Source organism: Dendropsophus ebraccatus, chromosome 10 (genome assembly GCF_027789765.1).
Source record: "Dendropsophus ebraccatus isolate aDenEbr1 chromosome 10, aDenEbr1.pat, whole genome shotgun sequence".
Classification (NCBI taxonomy): Eukaryota; Metazoa; Chordata; class Amphibia; order Anura; family Hylidae; genus Dendropsophus; species Dendropsophus ebraccatus.
The window spans coordinates 76,660,451-76,684,554 of NC_091463.1; positions in this window are offsets into that span (position 1 = coordinate 76,660,451).

The window sequence follows — 24,104 nt, forward strand, 5'->3', positions numbered from 1 at the left end:
CATGGAGGGAAGGGCGTATGATAACGTATGATAAGATGACATACACAGATAATATGGTTTGAAATGGACAAGACAAGGAAGGTAAGGGCAGGCACAGCAGTAGTCAACATGGATGCCAGTTAAGGCCCAGCAGTAGCCAACAAGTAGCCCTCTACCCCCAGCACCCTTTCGATTTTCAATTTGACTGTAGCAGTTGGGTTAACACTCTATCGAAGTTCTATGCAGGTATACTACAAATTCCAGCAATACAATGTAGTACCCACTAGTTTAGGGGGGGGGGGAGGGGGCTGTACGGTACAATGTGGTTGTGGCTGGACCTAGATACACACTCTGTGATACCCCCTTACAATGAGCAGTGAAGTTTTATGCAGGTGTACTACAAATCCCAGCAATACAGTATAATACTGACTAGTTTAGGGGGGGCTGTATGGTACAATCTGGTAGTGGCTGGACCTAGACACACTCTCTGACACCCCCTTTCCAATGAGCAGTGAAGTTCTATGCGAGTGTATTACAAATCCCAGCAATCCAATGTAGTACACCAGGACCACCAGCCCCAGAATCAAAAAAGAGTACACTGAGCACTTCATAGGGGTGTGTATGCAACACCTAATGTCCCCTTTCTGCCAGCAGCCGGTCACCACAGTGTGCTGGTGAAACTGTGGTAGCAGCACTGCAACTCCCAGCCAGCAGTCTGTAGTAATACTATTAAAAAACGCTTTTAAGCCCTGAAAAGGGCTGTTTGTTTATATTGCTGGTATTAACCCTGCCTACTGGAACGCTAAATCCTACACTGACACTCTCCCTGACCAGCAGCAGCTCTGTCCCTGATCTCTCACACCATGCGTCTGAAGCGAGCACTGCCGGCTGCGCGTTTTATATGGCAGGGTCATCTGATCTGGCCAACCAATCGCTGCTATCGACATGTATGGGTCCCACGTCATCGCAGGATGTACCAAAGAGTCTCCTGCATGTTTATTGGCTGAGAAATAGCGCGCAAACTTACAGGAAACAGATGATGAGATTTTCTCGAGTATCGTGAGATGCTCGTCCGAGTAACCAGGGCCGCTTTAACCAGGGCACATGGTGTACATGCACCGGGCCCACTGGTTACAGGGCCCCCTGAGCAGGCCGGCTGTTGCTATGTGCGACCAGTGCAGTCGCACAGGCCTCTGGCCACCAGTCTGTCAGGGGGGAGTGCCATGGATGGGTAATCTACTTACCCATCCATGGTGCCCCCTGCAGGGACCCCCCCCCCCCGCCGCTGCCCCCCGCCTGCCACTGCGCTTCACCAGCAGCAGCGGTACTGACACAGAGAGAGAGAGCCATTGGCTCCCTCCCTGTCAGTCACTCTTGTGGCCGCACTTCCTGCGGTCACAAGAGGCAGCACTCTCCCTCTGGCACCCAACGTCGGCGCGAGGGTAAGGGGAGTGCGGCCTCTTGTGATCGTTGCAGTGCGGCAGCAAGAGGGAAGAGAAGAGAAACGTGTAGACCCAGGTGAGTATAATTGTTGTTTTTTTATGTTATATGGGAGGGGAAGCGCACGGGGGAGGGGGAGCACACCGGGGGGCGGGGGTGCACAGCAAGGGGGCTATATACTATTGGGGAGACCACAGGGGGGCTATATACTATTGGGGAGAACACAGGTGGTCTATATACTATGGGAGAGAGCATGGGGGGGCTATATACTATTGGGGAGAGCACACAGGGGTCTATAAACTATTGGGGGGAGTACAGAGCGTCTATATACTATTGGGGGGAGAGCACAGGAGGGCAATATACTATTGGGGGAGAACACGGGGGGGCTATATACTATTTGGGGGAGATCACAGGGGGCTATATACTATTGGGGGAGATCACAGGCGGCTATATACTATTGGGAAAAAGCACAGGGGGTATATATACTATTGGGGAGAGCACAGCAAGGGGGCTATATACTATTGGGGAGATTTTGTTCAGTGCAGTTTTCATGTAATATGTAATCACTGTATAGTGGAAATAGTGTTATAAGGTAACTACTGTATGTATTGGGGCTTTTAATACAGTGTGGGGGCAAATTCAGTACATTATACCATGTGCCGAAAGAGAAGAGGGGGGCCTACTCTTGAGGGCTGTGCTCTGGCCCACCAATGTATTAAAACGGCCCTGAGGGCAACAACTACTTCTCACCCAATACATATAAATAGACCTAATCCAACATTATAACCTTAACACTTATATAATATGTTTTCAGCAAAATCCTGAAATGGAAAAACAAAAGCATCAGAGCAAAAAGCACAGTCTGTGCACCTAATGTGAACAGTGGCCGATCCTGAGCATTATTCACAAATTGGCTTTAGTATCTTGCATTGGTCACATGCTATCTCTGTACATGACAGGGATTTGCTACTGCTCTGAACAGTTCTTGACATATACAGAGGTGGCAGCAGAGAGCCACTTTCTGCAGGGTATACAGCAGCTGATAAGTACTGGAAAACAAGTATATAGGGGTTTTTGGACATTTTTCACCACTGGTAGTCAGAATACTTTCACATTTTGGCATGTACAGATACACAGCCATTTTCATGCAAGTTTGTGTCAAAATGTATATTTTCATACAAAATGTAAAAAAAAAATAAAAAAAAATTGACAGTTGATGAAAAGAAAGATAACATCCTTTGAAAATAAGTGTGCCCCAAAACTGTATATATTTCCTGAAAGTAAACAGTCTGAGAACTGCATATGTCTTGACAGGCTATAGACAGCCATGTCCACAGAGGTTTATGCCCAAAAGAGATTGTAAACTTAAAAATTAATTCCTACAACCACTTTTTATACAACTTTGCTACAAATAGGGATTTTAAATAAAAATTGCATTGAAATTCTTATTAGCAACAAAAATGAGTATTTATATAGACGCTTTATGGTGCGTTTACACGAAACGATAATTGGCCCGATCGTACGATTAACGATGTCGGAGTAACGATTTTCTTTTCATAACGATCAGCGTTTAGACGGTACGATATATCGTACGGAAAAATCGTTTTGCGATTGTTTTGCGATCGCGCGCCTGCAGCCCGGCCCCCCGCTCGCAGCCCGGCCCTCGCCCCCCCCCCCCCCCGCTCATCCGCAGCCCCCTGTGACGGCTCGATCACCACCCCCGCCGCTCTGATCGACACCCCCGCCGCCGCTCCAATCGCCCCCTGCCGCTCCGGTTGCCCCTCCGCCGCCACTGCAGTCGCCCCCGCCGCGAGCATACGTTACCTGCTCCGCGCAGCAGGTCTTCCGACACTGATTGGCTGAAGAGGAGCCGTTTGAAATTCGCGGCTCCCCTCTTCAGCCAATCAATGCAAGGCAGCACTGATTGGCTGAAGAGGAGCCGTTTGAAATTCCCGGATCCCCTCTTCAGCCAATCAGTGCACTGAAGAGCGGAGTCGGGGATGTCGGAAGACCTGCTGCGCGGAGCAGGTAACGTATGCCCGCGGGGCGGCGGTGGCCATAGGAGCGGCGCCAGGGGGGGCGACCGGAGCAGCGGTGGCGATCGGAGCGGCGGCGGCAGGGGGGGGCGACCAGAGCGGCGGCGGGGGCGGTCGGAGCGGCAGCGGCGATCAGAGCAGCGGCGGCAGCAGGGGTGGCGATCGAGCCGGCACAGGGAGCTGCGGATGAGGGGGGGGCCGGGCTGCGAGCGGGGGGGGGGGCGGGCGGCGGGCGGGTCTGCCGGCGGCCAGACTATCGCGCGACGACTGTTTACACGGAACGATCGGCGAATTTTTTGCAAACGACGATTTGATGACATGTTGAAAGATCAAAACGAACGATAATCGTTACGTGTAAAGGCAGCATTACAGAATGTAATTTTGAAAAAGACACAAGTTTGTATCACCGCCACACGTCTGCCGTTACATGTACATGTATTAGTAAAACCATGAAAAATCTGAAGCAATGTGCCAATAAAACTTTGCATACAAATTAAATTACACACTATATTGGTATATTTACCAATGGCAGTGCACTGATTGGCTGAGCAGAATGAGCAGACGCTGGAAAACCCCGAAGTAAGCTAGAGCGGGGAAGAGGTGATGTATGCTCCGGCCGGCGGGGTTAACTTACATACTCCCAGCGGGATGTCAATCCCGCTACGAGTATGTATTCTCACAGGGATGCACTGACACTGGATCCGCAGCAGATGTTATCCCTAAGGGAAACTTAAAGGCCATATTCACATAATATTTTGGTCAGTCTCTTTTCAACCAAAACCAGGAATGGATTGAAAACACAGAAGCTGTGCAAATCTTTCCATTACAATTTTGCCCTGTCAGTTCCACTCTTGAATCTGATTGAAAAAGACTGACCAATGGATATACTGCCCCGATTCCTTTACATTTTTCAGACGATACCTATACAGGTCCCCAACGCCTTTTTTGTCCAACTTAATAGAGCCATTAGCAAATTCATTTGGGGTACTTCTCGCCCCCGCATGTGTCTTAAAACTCTTTGCCAATCTAAGCAGACTGGAGGAGCGGGCCTCCCAGATTTTAAAGCATATTACAGGGCGTCTGTCCTTATGCGGGTGGTAGACTGGCATAGGTCCCAAGATCTCAAACAGTGGATTACTATAGAAGAGCACCTATCCCCATGGGCACTGAGTTCTCTCCCATGGATTGACAAACGGCACTATCGAGATTGTCAGGCCTTACCTTTCCTAACTAGGCATTTTCTCTCCCCTTGGAACAGAATGTTACCTAGCGGTTCCCTTTCCCATCGACCTGGCCCATTAACACCCCTCTTTGACAACCCTGACTTTCCACCTGCACTCAGGCAGGACAGGTTTCTTGCTTGGGATAGGAACACATTTCCGAGGCTGACTCACCTTACCTCAGGACGGACGACTTTGTCCACATTTACGCAACTTAAAGACCTTCACCCGGATAGGCGCATCCTGTGGCTGGAGTACCTCCAACTACATTCTTTTCTTATGTCCTTCCCACGGTCGCAGGTTTTGCATCAGGACCTCACTGATTTGGAGGTGGTTATAACGCAGACAAGCCCTCCGCATGGCCTTCTCTCTAAGATATATGCCATTCTTGGCTCTCTTACATGCTCCACATCTCTTTGTTTTACACAGGCGTGGGAACGTGAATTGAATGTACAACTCAGTACATCTGACTGGAACAGATGCTTTTTGTTCATACATAAACTTCCAATGGCATGCCATGCGCAGGAAAAAAATTATAAAATATTGACACGCTGGTATCGATGCCCATCTCTGCTGCATTCGATCTTCCCCTCTGTGTCGGACCTCTGTTGGAGATGCTCCTCAGAACCTGGTACCATGTTGCACATTTGGTGGAGTTGCGCACATCTCGACAGATATTGGCCTAAAATATTCCAACTTTATAACACCCTGACCGTCAACTCAATACCGGTATTGCCCCAAATTGGCCTCCTCTCCATGATCTCCTCAATCAAAAAAGGCCTACTCCGGCATTTCTTGACTGCCGCTAGAGGGGTGCTCCCTCGTCATTTGAGATCCTCAACCGCTCCTTCCCTTGTGGAATGGGTCTCTGAGGTCAACTACATTATGCGAATGGAAGAGATGGTGGCAGATGATGCCAATCGTAATGACCGGTTTAACCAAACATGGATGGTATGGCTGACCTTCCGTGATAGCCCAGATTTGGGCTCCTGGCTAGCCTCCCCCTGAGTTCAGAACACACCCTTGCTCTTTGAGAGCGTCAGCTCACGGCCTCTCCCCTTTTCCCCTTCCGTTGCTTCCCCTTCCCCCTTGTTTTCCCTCCCCCCCCTCCCGTTTCTTTCTTTGGCTTTTTTCTCTCCTCCTTGCTCTCTTCTTTTCTCTCTAATACTTTTATATTCTTCTTGTAACATTAGTTTTATTCACCTTTTTTGGTTGAAGTTGTCAACAAGTTAGTAATGGCTTTGTTTCAATGGCTGAGTGACTATTAATATATCAGAAAAGTATAGGCTGACAACAATGGAGATGCTTATACTTGTTGTTCGCTACCTTAACGGTCACTTCTTGCATCTATAATTTCTATATCACTACTGGGGCCGTATGTTATGTTATGTTATTTTCTTTTGTGTGCCCTACATATTGTATTTGTTCACAATGACTTTTATGGAAGCTTGTTGCGCCTTCCACATTGTTCTGCTTTTCTTTCTTATTCCTTTCTGTTAAAAGAAAATTCCTTTCAATAAACACATTTAAAGCAAAAAAGAAAAAGAAAAAGACTGACCAAAATACTATGTGTGAACATAGCTGAAAGGGTTAAAAAAAATAGTTCGCTTTTTAAAAATATTCCCTGCACCGTCAACATTATAGACAGAAAAAAAAAATCACAAATTCCCCAAATTGCTGACTTTTGGTCACATCACATTGCAGATAAAATGGTATAAAAAGTGAACAAAAAGTCATGTGTGGTTCTAAAAAAAATGTACAGAGCATGGCGCAAAAAAAAAGGAGCTCTCATACCTAGCCTCCATAGCCGTAAAAATAAAAAAGCTTGTAGGGATCAGAATAGAACAATTTTAATCAAATAAATTTTAAGAAATTTTTTTAAAAAAAATTAAAGTAGTAAAACAATGAAAAATGACATTTTGGTCAGGAACGCAGCCCAGGAATCTGTATCAGTTATATTATTCAGAATAAGAATAAACTTACAGTTGGCACTGGATGCAAACCTGATGTAGGAGACAGCGTTTCACAGCTTACATTAGAATCTATGGAAGAGAGTCCCTACAAGATACTTATAAGCCATCCTTTGGGTGTGGAATTCTGCAGAACACATTACCCTCTGTTTAATTGCTAGAATGAATTGGGTGTAGACATTTGGGCAAAATTAATCCCAGCTGGCATGAATATTACACTGCTTCATTTGAAGCTCCCTCAGCACCCAGGTCATATATCCATTGGTTTTGTAAACCCTGTTTACAATTTCCAAAGTGTGTTTCCGCCCATAGCTGCTGCAGAACATTGCTTTATACATTGCTTTATCTCCCCACATAGCAAGCCTGCAAAAGCTGCTGTATTCACTCTGGTTGCGACATTGTTCAGTATAAAGGAGCATGCTATAAACCCAGGGCCAACCGTACCATCATATGGTCTCACAAGGGGTCTGAGAGTCTCTTCTCAGTACCTAATGGCAGTCAGGCTACCTCTGGCGAACCTCTGCGGCCCCACAAAGAAATGCCAACCCACACCATTACTGACCCACTGCCAAACCGGTCGCGCTGAAGGATGTTGCAGGCAGCAGATCGCTCTCCATGGCTTCTCCACAGTCTGTCACGAGTGCTCAGTGTGAACCTGCTTCATCTGTGAAGAGCTTTTGGACACTACGTTGACAGACTCAGCAAACCTTCTTGCCACAGCTCGCATTGATGTGCCATCCTGGATGAGCTGCACTACCTGAGCCACTTGTATGGGTTGTAGAGTCCGTCTCATGCTACCAAGAGTGTGAAAGCGCCACCAACACTCAAAAGTGGCCAAAACATCAGCCAGAAAGCATAGGTATTGAGAAGTGGTCTGTGGTCCCCACCTGCAGAACCACTCCTTTATTAACCCTTTGAGGACCAGGCCCAAAATGACCCAGTGGACCGCGCAAATTTTGATCTTAGTGTTTTCGTTTTTCCCTCCTCCCCTTCTAAGAGCTCTAGCACTTTCAGTTTTCTATCTACAAGCCATGTAAGGGCTTATTTGTTACAGGAATAGTTGTACTTTGTAATGGTTTCTTTCATTTTACCATAACATGTATGATGGAATTCCAAATATATTATTTATGAAGATATAAATAGGTGAAATCGTAAATAAGAATGCAATATGGTAACATTTGGGGGGTTCCTGTGTCTATGTAATGCACTATATGGTAAAAGCGACATGATACTATCATTCTATAGGTCAGTCCGAACACAACCATATGCAGGTTACACAGATTCTCTAATGTTATATATTTTTTTTAAATGAAATCCTTTTTTTGGGCAATTAATTATAAATAAAATGGGACTATTGTGACGCTTATAACGGTTTTATTTTTTCACCTACGGGGCTATATGGGGCGTCATTTTTTTCCGCCATGATCTCTAGTTTTTATTAATACCATATTTGTGAAGATCGGACGTTTTGATCACTTTTTATTAATTTTTTTTTATATATAATGTAACATAAAATCGGTAATCCGCACACTTTTTTCCCTCTTGTCGTGTACGCCGTTTACCGTTCGCAATGACGCTTGTTATATTTTAATAGATCGGACAATTACGCACGCTACGGTATATTATATGTTTTATCTATTTATTTATTTTTATATGTTTTATTTATATAATGTGAAAGGGGGGTGATTTCAACTTTTATTGGGGGAGGGGCTTTGGGGTAGTGTGTTAGTGTTTTTAACTTTTTTTTTTTACACATTTGAAGTCCCTTTGGGGGACTTTTACATAGATTAGTTTGATTTCTACACTGATGAATGCTATGCCATACGCATAGCATTGATCAGTGTTATCGGCGATCTGCTCATTGAGCCTGCCTGTGCAGGCTTGGTGTAGCAGATCGCCGATCGGACCGCACAGAGGCAGGAGAGAGACCTCCGGCGGCCCGTTTTACCGATCGGGACCCCCGCAGTCACACTGCGGGGGTCCCGATCGGTAAGTGACAGGGGACTCCCCCTGTCACTTACACTTAAACTTAAACTGCAGCGTGTCATTACCGGTGAGGTCCCGGCTGCTGATTGCAGCCGGCCCCCACCTGCTATGAAGCGTGCTCCGCTCCGGAGCACGCTTCATAGTGGGAGAAACACCCAGGGCGTACAGTTACGCCCTAGGTCGTCTGGGGACAGACTTCCATGGCGTAACTATAGGCCCTGGGTCGTCTAGGGGTTAAGGGGTGTCTTGCTATTTGCCAATAATTTCTACTGGTTGTCTATTCCATTTGCACAACAGCATGTGAAATTGATTGCCAATCAGTGTATCGTCCTAAGTGGACAGTTTGATTTCACAGAAGTTTGATTTACTTGGAGTTATATTGTGTTGTTTTAATGCTGCGTTTACACGAAACAATTATTGTGCGAATTTGCACGATAACGATCAAATTCGAACGATAATCGTACGTGTAAACGATGCGAACGATTAAACGACGAGAAATCGTTCATTTTGATCTTACAACATGTTCCAAAATCGTCGTTCGCAAAAAATTCACAGATCGTTCCGTGTAAACAGTCGTTCGCCGATTTAACCAATGTGTGAGATAGGCTTAAGCGATCGCAAAACAATCGCAGAGCGAATTTCTGTATGATATATCGTACCGTCTTAACGCTGACCGTTGTGAAAAAAAATCGTTACTCCTACATCGTTAATTGTACGATCGGGCCAATTATCATTTCGTGTAAACGCAGCTTTAGTGTTCCCTTTATTTTTTTGAGCAGTGTATACAAAAAAGTAACCATCAATTAAAGGGAAAAACTTGAGTCCCCCATCCACAACAACTAAGAAATGAGATAAATAGGAGGAAAGATACACTAGATAAATTGCTAATTTGATTAAAGTTTAATGCTACGTTTACACAAAACGATAATTGGCCCAATCGTACGATTAACGATGTCGGAGTAACAATTTTTTTTTTCCATAACGATCAGCGTTTAGACGGTACGATATATTGTACGGAAAATTCGTTTTGCAATTGTTTTGCGATCGCTTAAGCCTATCTCACACATTGGTTCAATCGGCGAACGACTGTTCACACGAAACGATCTGTGAATTTTTTGCGAACGATCAACCACGATTTGAGAACATGTTCAAAGATCAAAATGAACGATTTCTCGCTCGTCGTTTGATCGCTTGCTGCGTTTACACGTATGATTATCGTTCGAATTCGTTATCACGCAAATTCGCACGATAATCTTTACGTGTAAACGCAGCATAAGTTTCTAAAAACAGGCTAGACTTGGGGTCAAACTGGCCTGTGGGGTAATTATTTTGGGGCATCTGAGTAGAATCTGCTAGAGTTAGCCTGCCGGTACATACTGCCAATATGCCAGACCTCATACAACTCATACATTACATGCATTCCACGTCCACGTGCAGAACGCGGAACGTATGAATGCAGCCGTACAGTAAGGTTGTTTTTGCCCTTCCTCTTCCTCTTTTACTGAATTTCCATACATCAAAAACAGCACCACCCCCTGTCCTCAGGTTGTGTGTGGTATTACAATTTAGCTCTGTTTAACCCCTGGATAACCCCTTTAGGCAAGTTTGTTTTCGTATGAAAAGGTGATATCTAATGGTAAGTAAAACCTCTTCAATTGTACACGTTTTTTCAATAAATATCAAGGTTGGCCTTTGATATCAACTTTATCCAAGTTTTAATTTTTGGCCCACTGTGTATTTGAGTTTGACACCTCTGGCTGATGCAGTGACTTCAGCATGTGAGAATTCTGGAGAATTTACTTCATGGTGAAATTTAGTGTCTGTTTTATTTACAAGAAAAGGTACAAAAAGCAGAGGGCTCCAGTGCAAGAACAGTATACGGCTACAGCTTTTATATAATACAGAATAGAGCTTCTTCTTTATCTAGTACGCCATCCAGCTTTAGGCTATGTTCACATTACGTATCAGACCGGCCGTTCTGTGACCCCGGCTGGGTCATGGAACGGCCGGTCTGTGCCCGGATCATCGCGTGCGCCCGCATCAGAGCTTCCCATAGCTCACAGTGAAGCAAGCGGCCAGAGCCGCTTGCTTCACTGTGTGAACTGACAGGTCTTTCTGCGGCCGGAATTCACTGAATTCCGGCCGCAGAAAATTGACCTGTCAGTTTTTTCCGGCGCCGCATGGGATCCCGTCCGGAGCGCATACGATGTGTGTACGCTCCGGCCGGGATCCCATTGCACATAGGGCTATGGCACATACCACAAAACTACGGCCGTAGTTCTGCGGCGAGAACTACGGCCGTAGTTTTACATAGTGTGAACATAGACTCAGTTGTTTTTTTCACAGTAAAGTGTCTGATGTGAAGACATTTCTTCAACTCACTAGTGCAAGATCTGTGTGGACACTGGGGGAAACTTACCAAGGGGTTTGTGCCTATTCTTACGAGAATAATTCCATTTTTCACCCATTTTTGCTTTAAGTTCTATTTTAAGTTCTATTTATGAACCAGTATTTAATGGGCGAATATTTTTTGATGCAATTTTTTTTAATCTGCCTGTTCTGAGTATTCACCCAAAAGTTTGCATAATCTGGGATTAGCGCCCAATTTATCATTTGCTATTTAAAAAAAAAAAAAAAAGTCACACAAATAGGTGGAGGCCTACATCTGGTCAGTACCAGGTGAATTTGTTTGCGCAATTTTTGCAACTTTTTATTTATTTTTTAGATACATTCACTATGGCAGTGCTCCACTTTAATAAATCTGTTGCAAGATATTATAACAAAATATACACCAATCCGTATTAGAATAGTCACACACATCAGAATCCCTCATTTTTTCATCTCGGAACTCTGTCTAATTTCCTCTAAAACTTGCCTGCACAGGTTCTCACTATTAAAGGAGTAGTCCTATAGAGGTGCATTAACATGAATATATTGTGGTTAGGGATGGTCCGAACCAGCCAAGGTTCGGGTTCGTACGAACCCGAACTCTCGGCAATGATTCCCGCTGTCTGCCCGCTCCGTGAAGAGGGTGGATACAGCGGGAGGACCGCCTGGAAAACTGCGATACAGCCATAGCCATAGACTGTATCCCAGTTTTCCAGGCGGTCCTCCCACTGTATCCATCCGCTACACGGAGCGGGCAGACAGCGGGAATCTAATGCCGAGAGTTCGGGTTCATACGAAAGTTAGTGTAGAAGAACAACCTAGATATATGTATGCCAGGGGTATTCTTCAGAAAAACAGTCAGCACTAAAAGCAAACTTTATCTAAAGAATAGGGTATTACCCTATGTTGTGTTGGATTTTCTTGGGTGGAGACAGTTGGGTTAGGTTATGAAGCCATTGGGCGATATTAACATCAGCCAGCATGTTTTACTTGTTAGATCTTCAACTCAACTAAAATCTAAAAGTAACTCACTAGTATGTGTCCAGTGGTTTCGCATCCATTTTCTCACTGAACTCACTGATTTGAGTTTGTACAACGGTATTGGTAGTTATACACCTTCACTAATTGTCAGCCAAATGATCATTTGGCCAACAGTTATCTCTACCATCCTCCCCATAGATGTGAACGTTCAGCACGGTTTTATGCTTCAGATTGTCCCCCATTTTCGTCTCCCACCTTTGCACCCATTATCTTTTTGTAGGTGAGGTCTCCAGCACTGACCCCAGTATTTCAGATGTGGTCTTACTAGAGCTCTATACAGGGGTTACAATAACCTTTTTCCACTGATTATACAGCCCAGCATACAATGAGCTTTCCTCACCTGTCTATACTGGTGATTCATTGTGAAGTGTCAGAAATCACTACCCCTAAATCCTTCTCTTCTGAAGTATTTCCTAACACAGAATTGCCAATACAATTATTTACATTTGGAAACATCGAACTGCAGTTTTCACTGTTTGACCAGTTGTCTTTTACGTTTCAGAATAAAAATAAAACATTTTTGTTCTTGCCGTTGCCACCTGATGCAAAACTGATCTGGAAAACAGTCTATGAGTGAATAGACTCCAAGATAAAAGCACCTAGAACATTTTCTTTTCTCTTTTGAATATGGCGTGATGGCAAATAGTATCAGGAAAGTGATACTGTACATCGTGACCGGTTTCCATTGGCAGAAGATGATTAGATATAGAACTTAATTACCTTCAATATTATAATGTAGATGCAGTAAAACTCTCCAATATACCCTAGCAGAATTCCAGATGTAAGATTACCCTATGTTTTTTTTAGTACAGGCGATTTTAAGAAACTGTAATTGGGTTTATTAGGCAAATATGCCATTATCTGCATTCAAAAAGACTTTCCCCAGGTCCCCCCCCCCTCCCTCCTCTCTCTCATTCACTGCTCATTATCAGGAAATCTCGAATAGTTTACACCAGTCGAGCCCTGTCTGTTGTAAAGAGAGGGGAGGGGGGAGATTAGTCACCAGCAGAGAACAAAGAATTATACAGTGGGAGCTGTGTGAAAGCCGGTATTCAGAGGACAGAGAGGTCAGTGCTGACTTTAGAGGAGATAGCCTAGTGATGTAGCTGTAAATTAACTCTTTGTTGTCCTGTTTTGGTGCCTCATCTCTCTCCACCCCTCCCCTCTGCATAAAGAACCATGAAGACAGGGGGTAAGATTTAAACAACTTTTTCATTAAAAATACTTTTTTGGCTAATAAACCCAATTACAAAGTTTCTTAAAATTGCCTGTGTCACTTTATTCATTAATAACTTGGGAATGCTTTTACCTATCTGGCTGATTCTGAGATTGTTTTCTCGTGACATATAGTACTTTACATTTCTGGTAAATTGGAGTCGATACTTATAACGAATCTTTATGAAAAAATCCAAAAAAACTTGAAAAATTGTGAAAAAATGCATTTTTCCAACTTTGAAACTTTTCTGCTTATACAGAAAATGGTTATGACACATAAATTATATATTAAATAGCATTAGCAACATGTCTACTTTATGTTGGCGGCATTTATTAACCTTTTTTTAATTTTTTTTTTTAGGCAATAGAAAGCTTAAAACATTAGCAGCAAATTTCAAAATTTTCAGTAAAATTTCAAAATCAGATATTTTTAGGGACCTGTATTTGAGGGGACTGTGTGTTAGAAAGCCCCACAAAGCACCCCATTTGAGAAACTGCACCCCCACACTCTGCAAAAGCACATCCAGAAAGTTTTTTAACCCTTTAGGGGAGTCACAGAAATAAAAGCTAAGTGTGTAAGAAATTTGAAAATTTAAATTTTCTGTGCAGAGATTTTCTTGTAATCCAATATCTTTCATAATTATAAACCTATTACCAGAGAAATGCACCCCAATATTGATTGCCCTGTTTCTGCAGTTTATAGAAATACCCCATATGTGGCCGTATTGCGCTATTTGACGCAACCACAGGCCTCAGATATAAGGGAGCGCCTAGTGAATTTCAATGCCTCCGTTATACTTGGTCATTTTTGACTGTACCACTTTAGGTTGGCAGAGGCTCTGGGGTGCCAAAACATAAAAAACACCCCTAAAGGGACACCATTTTAAAAACTACACCCCTCGAGGAATGTAACAAGGGGTGCGGTGAGCATTTGGACCCCACAGGTGCTTCACAGATTTTCAGAACAATGTGGCGTAAAAAAATAAAAATACATTTTTTATACTGAAATGTTTTTCTAGCCTTCAAATTTTTATTTCCACAAAGGGATAAAAGGAAAAAAAAAAACACAAAACATGTAGCGCAGTTTCTCCCGAGTACGGAAATGCCCCACATGTGGGCATAAAGTGCCAAGCGGGCGCAGGACAGGCCTCCAAAGGAAAGGAGCGCCAATTGGCCTTTGGAAGCTGAATTTCACTGGAATGGATTTCAAGGGCCATGTCGCATTTACAGAGCCCTTGTGCTGCCAAAACACTGGAAACCCCCCACAAGTGACCCCATTCTGGAAATAACACCCCTCAAGGAATCTAACAAGGGGTGCAGTGAGCATATGGACCCCACTGGTGACTGGCACAAATGTGGAACAATGTGATGTGAAAGTGAAAAATTTCATTTTTTCACTTTCAAGGCACAAATGTTCCCGTCATCAAGGGGTCCATATCCTCATTGCACCCCTTGTTAGATTCCTTGAGGGGTGTAGTTTCCAGAATGGGGTCACTTGTGGGGGGTTTGCAGTGTTTTGGCAGCACGAGGGCTCTGTAAATGCGACATGGCCTTCATCATCCATTCTGGCCAAATCCAGCCTCCAAAAGCCAATTGGCGCTCCTTCCCTTCGGAGGCTTGCCCTGCACCCACATGGCGCTTTATGTCCACATGTGGGGTATTTACGGACTCGGGGGAAATTGCTCTACACATTTTAAATGCAACATGGCCCTCGAAATCCATTCTACCCAAATCCAGCCCCAAAAATCTAAATGGCGCTCCTTCCCTTCAGAGGCCCGTCTTGCGGCTGCATAGCTTCTTAAGTCCACATGTGGGGTATTTCTGTACTCGGGGGAAATTTCTCTTCATGTTTTGTTTAGTTTCTTCTCTTTTAACCCCTTGTGCAAATGAGAAACGTCAAAACTAGATCAATGATGTTGTGTAAAAATTACATTTTTTACACTTAAACATTGGCCTAGCCGTGAATTTTTCATTTTCACAAGGGGTTAAAAGAGAAAAAAACACATAAAATGTGTAGAGCAGTTTGTCACTAGTACGGAAATATCCCACATGTGGACATAAAGCGCTATGCGGCCACAAGACGGGCCTCTGAAGGGAAGGAGCGCCATTTGGCTTTTGGAGGCTGGATTTGGCTGGAATGGATTTCAAGGGCCATGTCGCACCCTATGCTGCCAGGACAGTGGTAAACCCCCACAAGTGACCCCATTCTGGAAACTACACCCCTCAAGGAATGTAACAAGGGGTGCAGTAAGCATATGGACCCCACTGGTGACAGGCACAAATGTGGAACAATGTGACGTGAAAGTAAAAAATTTTGTTTTTTCATTTTCACAGCACAAATGTGCCCGTCATCGAGGAGTCCATATGAGGGGGGTGGCAGAACTGAGGGGGGGCTGGCAGGACGGAGGGGGGGTGGCAGAATGGAGGGGGGGCTGGCAGGACGGAGGGGGGGTGGCAGAATGGAGGGAGTGAGTGGCAGGACAGAGGGAGGGTGGCAGAATGGAGGGAGTGTGGCAGAATGCAGGATGGGTGGCAGGACGCAGGATGGAGGGGTGGCAGGACAGAGGGTGTGAGTGGCAGGACGCAGGGGATGGGTGGCAGGACACAGGAGGGTCGGGTGGCAGCGGCTGCAGAAAGGCAGGAGGAGGAGGAGGAAGCAGCACCACCAGAGAGAGGAGGGGGGTGGGGAGGAGGACGCAACATGGGGGGTGGGGAGGAGCCGAAGGGGGAGGGAGAGAACGCGATCCGGCAGCCGAAGGGGGAGGGAGAGAACGCGATCCGGCACTGGGGGGGAGGACGTTGCAGAACAGGGAGGCAGCTAGCAGCAAGGACCTGCTAGCTGTCTCCCTGCAATGGAGGACTCACCAGGGGGGGCCGGAGGAGGAGGACACATGAGGGGAGGAGGCACCCGACGCCCGGCACACTCCAGGACGGCACCGGTCGCCGGCACAGGACTCACCACCCCCATCATCATTTTCCCTGCTGCTGATTCTCAGCTAGCAGAGAAGGTGATGATGGGAGTAGTGGTATAGATCGCCCGTGATTGGCCGGCTGGTGGTTGCCGGCCAATCACGGGCGATCGGGGGCCGGCACCGACGGGCAGGTGATGATGCTCCTGCACTGCTGTGATTGGTGCTGTCTCGGACAGCACCGATCACAGCTCAGTGCCGGGGGCCGGTCCCGCAAACACAGCACATCGCTGTGATTGGCCGATGAGACTTCATCGGCCAATCACAGCGATCCTTGTCACGGGGGGCAGGTAAACTGCCCCCTACGTGACACAGGAACATGGCTGCTGATAGAATCAGCCCGTTTAAAGGGCCCGCGTACCGGTACGTCATGGGTCCTTAAGTGACAGTGATCCATGACGTACCAGTACGTCATGGGTCCTTAAGAGGTTAAACGCCAGATCTAAGAACCTCTAAGAAATGTGGGGTTTTGGCTCTAACGTCTATTCAAATTTATGCATGTAAAGAAAGGAATAATATATAGCTTCTCCCAAAGCAGGCACTTTCTAGTGTATGGCAACAGTGGGGCGTGCTGCTAGTAGTAGTATGTGGATATTTCAAAAATTCTGTATGGAAAAAAGCAAACAAATATTAAACATCTGAGAGGAACTTACAAAAAATGTTTTTGTCAATGTCAGCCACGTTAGCTGATGAAGGCCACGAGCCGAAACGCCACGTCCTCCTGTTTGTACCTGTACTATGTAATATCTCAATAAAAGAACACTAAGCATCGGTGAGTGCCGGGATGATCCTTTAACTAATGTCAGCCACGTGACACAGAGCTGGGTACGAAAGCGCAGAGTGCAGATTTCTCCCGACTCGTTCTCCTGATTGGTAGTAGTTTGAACACTTAGATCCTGGCCACTAAAAACTTTTGATATGTCTCTATAGCATACATACAGGTACGCAGGACCACCATGGGAACATGTTTTGCACCCAGTTACACTAACTTCTTTGTGGAGGAATTTGAGAAGATCCGCATAATCCCCAAACACCCTTTTATTCAGACGATCATGTGATATTCAGTTATTATACATACCATTTTAAAGATGGTTTTATATTATTGTTTGTTGTATCGGGTTAAACAAAGTTTTTATGGATATTTTATGTTATTTTATGTGGAATTGTTTAATTGTTCACTCCAGCCCCCATTATCTTCTGTAGCCAGAAAATTCAATTGTTAACTCCGGTCTCCTTTTTTCTCTTGTATCCGGGGCTCTAACATTCCTCCTGTTTATTCTGGTCTCCCATTTCCTTTCGTAGTCAGGGTTTTTAAACTTAGAGGGGTTATCTAGCATTATAACGCTAGATGACCCCTTTAACATACCCATACACTTGGACAGTGGGACCAACTCATTGGTCAGCCGTGCAGGGCCTCAGTGAAAGCAGATATATATATATATATATATATATATATATATATATATATATAATTTTTTTTTTGTTACTATTGTTGGGAACTATTGTTTTAACTATTGTTTAAACTATTGTTTTATTTAATGTACAGTAAAATGTCTCTTTTTTACAGATTTTCTAACATAGTGGAATATTTATTCGTACTTTGGTTAGCATGGAAGATGTCTTGAAGGCAACAGTTTCAGGAATTACACCACAGAAAGGCAGGAAAACTAAACCTAAATAAAAGCAATAATATAAAGAAATAAAAAAATTTCAGACCCCAGAATCATACCCTACTACACCACTAAGGCCTACAACATATTATACATCTCACTGTAAGCATATTATACATCCCAGTATAAAGTCCCACCATATTATAGACCCCAGTATAAGCCCCCAGCATATTATAGATCCCAGTATAAGGCCCCCAGCATATTATGGTGCATTTACACAGAAAAATTTATCTGTCAGATCTTTGAAGCAAAAGCCAGGAACAGACTATAAACAGGGAACAGGTCATAAAGGAAAGATTGAGATTTCTCTTCTTTTCACATCCATTCCTGGGTTTGGCTTCCAAAATCTGTCAGATAAATCTTTCTGTGTAAACGCACCATTATAGATCCCAGTATAAAGTCCCACCATGTTATAGACCCCAGTATAAGCCCCCAGCATATTATAGATCCCAGTATAAGGACTCTAGCATATTATAGATCCCAGTATAAGGACCCCAGCATATTATAGATCCCAGTATAAGCCCACCCGCATATTACAGATCCCAGTATAAGCCCTCCAGCATATTATAGATCCCAGTATAAGGACCCCAGCATATTATAGATCCCAGTATAAGGCCCCTATCATATTATAGATCCCAGTATAAGCCCACCCGCATATTACAGATCCCAGTATAAGGCCTCCAGCATATTATAGATCCCAGTATAAGGCCTCCAGCATATTATAGATCCCAGTATGAGGATCCCAGTATAAGACCTCCAGCATATTATAGACCTCACCTCACTTTTAAACCTCAGCATATTATAGACACCAGTATAAGGCCCCCAGCATATTATGGACCCCAATATAAGGCCTCCAGCATATTAAACACCCCACCATCAGCCCCCCAGCATATTATAGACCCCACTTTTAGACCTCAGCAGATTGTAGACCCCAGAATTAACCCCCCAGCAGTGGATTGTAGTCAAACAGTAAGAAAATAATTCTATAAAGAATGACACCAGAGACGTTTTTGTTTAGAAGAAGCAATGCTTCCTTTATTAAAGATATTTGTTAGTATTTTATTGGGGAGTCTTACACGGGTGTTAGCTGCATTGCACCTGGACTAGGACTGTATAACAGTGACAAATCCAGCTGAAAATCACAAGTGCAAACTATGGCCTCTAACACCCCTCTAAGAGCCCCCCAGCGATAGGCAGAGGTCGTATATTCTATTACATAATACGGCTGGCGGCTCTTCTGGCTACAGTGGAGTGTGAACCTGAAGAGTCACCGCCAAGTGATCCAGAGGAAGGCGAAGAAAAACCCCGGAGATCTCAGTCTCTGGGGAAAAAATAATTCCTTCCTGACCCCACAAGTGGCGATCGGATGTGTCCCTGGATCACGTCTATCATCTGCCTAGCGCTGCTGAACGCAACCTATTTATGGGGGATTCTAAGGGACACGCCGTCAGGTGGTCTTCCTGATGTAGACAATCTTTCTCACTGAGGCGGTCTTCCTTCCACTCGTAGTCTTCTTCAGCTCCTCTTCCAGGCTTTACCGACTTCGAATGCTGAGAGAGAGAAGAAAAAAGAGGGAAAGGGGGAGAAGAGACCCTCACCTTGTATGTATATGCAGGAAGTTTCTTCAGTTTCTCTTCCAGGCTTTACCGGCTAAAAATGCTGAAAAAATAAGCAAAAAGAGGGGAGGGGAGGCCCCTACCGTGTATGTATATGCAGGCAGTCTTCTTCAGCTCCTCTTCCAGGCGTTACCAGCTTCAAATGTTGAGAAAGGGAAGCAAAAGAAGGGGAGGGGGGACTCTAACCTTGTAGGAATATGTCGGCAGTCTTCTGTACTTCCTCTTCCAGGCTTTATGAGCTGAGAAATAGAAGCAAAAAAAGGGAGGGAGAGACTCTCACCTTGTATGTTTACACAATGGGTCTTCTTCAGCTACTTTTCGGCTTTTCTTCCAGGCATCACCAGCTTCAATGCTGAGAAAGGAAAGCAAAAAAAAAGGGGGCAGGCACTCACCTTACATGTATATGAAGGTAGTCTTCTGCAGTTCCTCTTCCAGGCTCTATGAGCTGTAAATGCTGAGAAATAAAAAGCAAAAACAAGGGAGGGAGAGACTCTCACCTTGTATGTATACACATGCGGTCTTCCTTAGCTACTTTTCGACTCGTCTTCTAGGCTTCATCAGCCTCAAATGGTGGAAAAGGGAAGAAAAAAAGAAAAGAGGGGGGGGGGGGTAAGAGACTCTCACCTTGTATGTATACGCAGGCGGTCTTCTTTAGCTCCCCTTCAGGGCTTTACCAACTTCAAGTGCTGAAAAAAAATTAAACAAAAAAAAAAGGAGGGGGGTGCTCACCTTGTGTATATATGCAGGCAGTCTACTTCAGCTCCGCTTTCAGGTTTTACCAGCTGGAAATGCTGAGAAATGGAAGCATAAAGGGGGGGGAGAGAATCTCACCTAGTATGTATATGCAGGTGGTCTTCTGTAGTTCCTTTTTCAGCCTTTACCAGCAGCAACTGTTGAAAAATACAAGCTAGAAAAATAGAAGGGGGGGGGGAGAGACTGAAGGAGCTGGACTGAAGAGTATAAGGAGGATGGACTGTAGGATCGGTAGAAAACTGCAAATGAGCCGCCCTAGCAGTGTGAGATTCCTTCTATGTATATATGTCATTGTGATGTCATCGAAGGCTGTGATGTCACATGGGCATGTCTAGACATGTCTGTTCTACTCAAGCTTCTTCCCATTGACCTTTATTGACATCACAACCGTTAGTCAATTTTATTTAACACAGAAAAGAAAATTACAGACTCAAATACTAAGTCTTATTTATTCATGATTACATAATAACATGATTCCAATAAAATATATTTTTAATTTTATTTTTAATTTTACATAAAAGACAAACGTATTCAATAGACACCCCAATAAGTATAAGATTGTGTGCATAGCAAAAATATGGGTGTTATCACCTCAATACCTACAATAAGGTGCTATATATTATGAGGTTTAAAGCATTCTTCTTAACTAGTCCCCTTAAATCCTATGTAAACCGCTTAGACCACAATTGTATGTAACCATCAGAACCGACCTCATCAGGGCACGACCTTATCCAGTCATTTTCACTCACAAATAAACAATGCAAACTATAATTGTAAACATCAGACCGGTCTTCATCTCACTCAGCGCCCACTTATATATATAGGTCACCACACACAGTATATAAGAAAATGTACTCACAATTGCATCCAACTGCTGCTCGGTACTGGCCAACAGTCACAGTTACTAGGCAACAGTTACTAGGCAACAGTCGTTTTCATAGGGTTGTCCCACTAACCAAACTGTAAATAAGACGGAGCATATATGCATATAGGGGGCACTCCTGTGCTGTCAGCCGTGCTCATATTAAATTGGGATATGAAATCTGGTAACATGGAAAATCACCAGTGGGTACAAAAAGGCGGACACTAGAAAAACAATGGTTCTTCCTCATCTCTAGTCTTAAATGTTATAAAATGGCTGAAAAACAATTGCATTGTTGCCTAAACTTATTGTGGCGTTGGGGTTGTGGGGTGTGATTTATTGTGGCTGTGGTTTGTGGGGTATGGCCTGTCACCAGGTGGATTATTTTTTCCCATATTCTGTCCTTATTGTGAGGACCACACAGTTAGGACGATACAGAACGAATATAATCCTGGCCGGAGCGTATACCATGTGTATACGCTTCAGCTGGGATTCCATTCATTCACAAAACAACGCATGTTTTGTGGAAATCACGGCTATTGTTGCAAATTGCAACAACCGTGATTTACACAAAACATACGTTGTGTGAGCATGGCCTTAGTATATGTCCCGCAGTATATTATAGACCCCAGTAAAAGACCTCAAGCCAGGGCCGGGACTAGGTATTTTGGCGCCCTATGCAGGTGAGCTATACAGCACCCCCATCTTTTCTGAGAACTCATGGTGCCATTCCTCTTTAAAGGGGTTGGCCACTTTATAGTAAAATAGTTCAGTGTATAGTATTAGTAAGTGTACTCACTGTATATACTGACAGCAGCTGCCTGTGTAACTTATAGAGCTAACATCAGACTCCCCTCCTCCAGACTGTGCTGTCCTGCTCTGTGGTGAGTCTTTCCATAAGATGGCCAACATGGAGAAGCATGTGACCATGCCCCACCCCCCCAGTGTTCTCCATAGGCATATACAGACTCAGTGGAGGACACCGGGGTGGGGCATGATCACTTGTTCCTCCATGTCGGCCATCTTATGGAAAGACTCACCACAGAGCAGGACAGCACAGCATGGAGGAGGGGAGTCTGATATTAGCTCTATGAGGTACACAGGGAGCTGCTGTCAGTATATACAGTGAGCACACTTACTAATACTATACACTGAACTATTTTACTATAAAGTGGCCATTCCTCTTTAATTTTTCTTGGACATGTTTGAATAAAAAGAGGACTCGGTGTTACCATTCCACTTGTCACAGTCCTAATCTTTATAGAAACTTTCCTTACCAAGTAACCAATATTACCTGGAGTGAAAGCTGCAGTCCACATGATTGTATACATGTCTGTATATGTCCGTGTTCTGCAGCTATCACTATGCTAAGTCTCCCCATAATCCAGGCGTTATTCATATTTATCTAGGAGGAATAACAGAGTAACATTACAATAGAGTTCTATGGAAACATCCTCCTCCAAAAATCTTATGGGGACTAAAAAGGTTATACTCATCTGGGACACCTATGGCATATTTACAGGCTATGCCATTAGAGTCAGCTAGATGCAGGTACTACCTCTGAGACCCGCAGCCGTCTTCACATTGGCCTGTTTGCAGCTGAAAACAGCCTAATGCAGCAAGTTACACAATTTGCGTAGCTCCCATTGTTTTTAATAGGAGTTGCCCTACATGATTGTAGATGTGGGAATGAGACCAAATAGAATTCTCAAATGATACTTGTCTAGCCATGTTACCATGGTGTAAAGCTGCTGCTTGGGCTACGGGGCCTTTTTGGCCCCAGGACATTATGACGCATTGTGCAACAGATACAAGGTATAGATGGCAGATCTCAGGCATATGATGTGGTCCTGTCCTAAGTTAACTCCGTTCTGGCAAACTGTGTTGGATTTGCTAAATTCTGTCTACCAAATCTCTATTGTCCCTTCCCTCTATGCATTCTTGGCAATGTAGTTGACCTCCAAACCATTGTGGCTCAGACGCTGTACAGAGCCAGAAAACTCATAGCAAACATTGGCTGGATGAACTACTGCCCTCCTGAGATGTACTAATAACATAAAAAGTGATATACCTGCAGTGTGCCAGATGGCAGTGTATGCGGCTGGGCCTAGGATGGTACCAGTGTACTGACTGTATGGTATTTACGTCACATAATAGTATTTATCAATGTAAAATGCTTTGTGTATTCTCTGATACCAGTGTAATTGGACAATAATCCGAACTCACAGAACAACAACTCCCTCTTACAACACAGAATATACTAATTTGGCCGGAAATAAATAATAATTGACTCCTGTGTTTTAGACAGACACTGACAGTACAAGCCAAGACAAGGTGCAATGAATTCAAGTAGTAAGGAAAGTGCTAAAATAGTGCAAAAAATATCACCAAGAAAAGACAGATGGCCGGGAGTAGGAGTCCCTAAAGCCCAGTGCGTTCCATCACACGTGACTTCTTCAGGAGATCCCCTGAGCAAGTAACGTGTGTGACTTTACACCTAACATGTGCTTTGTATATGTAAAGAGTCCTCTAGAGAAAAAAGCATAAGCACAATATTGATAGCACATCACAAAAAAATCTTTATTAAATAACCAATATAAATACAAAAAGATAACATATAAATATAAACGTACAGGGGCAGTACAATCATGGAGACAAAACCCCAAATACTACTCTACATTAAAATCATTTAAAATGTAAGCCATAATCCTGGTGGCGTTCCAGGTCTAGTCTACCAACCTGATCCAGGACTGCGTATGCAATGGCAATAAATAAATAGCCCTACCCCAACAAAAAACCAATGTGGCACAATACAACAAAGATGGTGATAAAATGAAGGGCAAAAAATAGGAAAAAGTTCACCATATACAGTCCAACAAGGTTAAGAGAGGGTCAGATGGGATCAGAGACCACCCCACGCACTCCATCCTCCAAACGGCTTCCTCAGGGATGTGAGTAG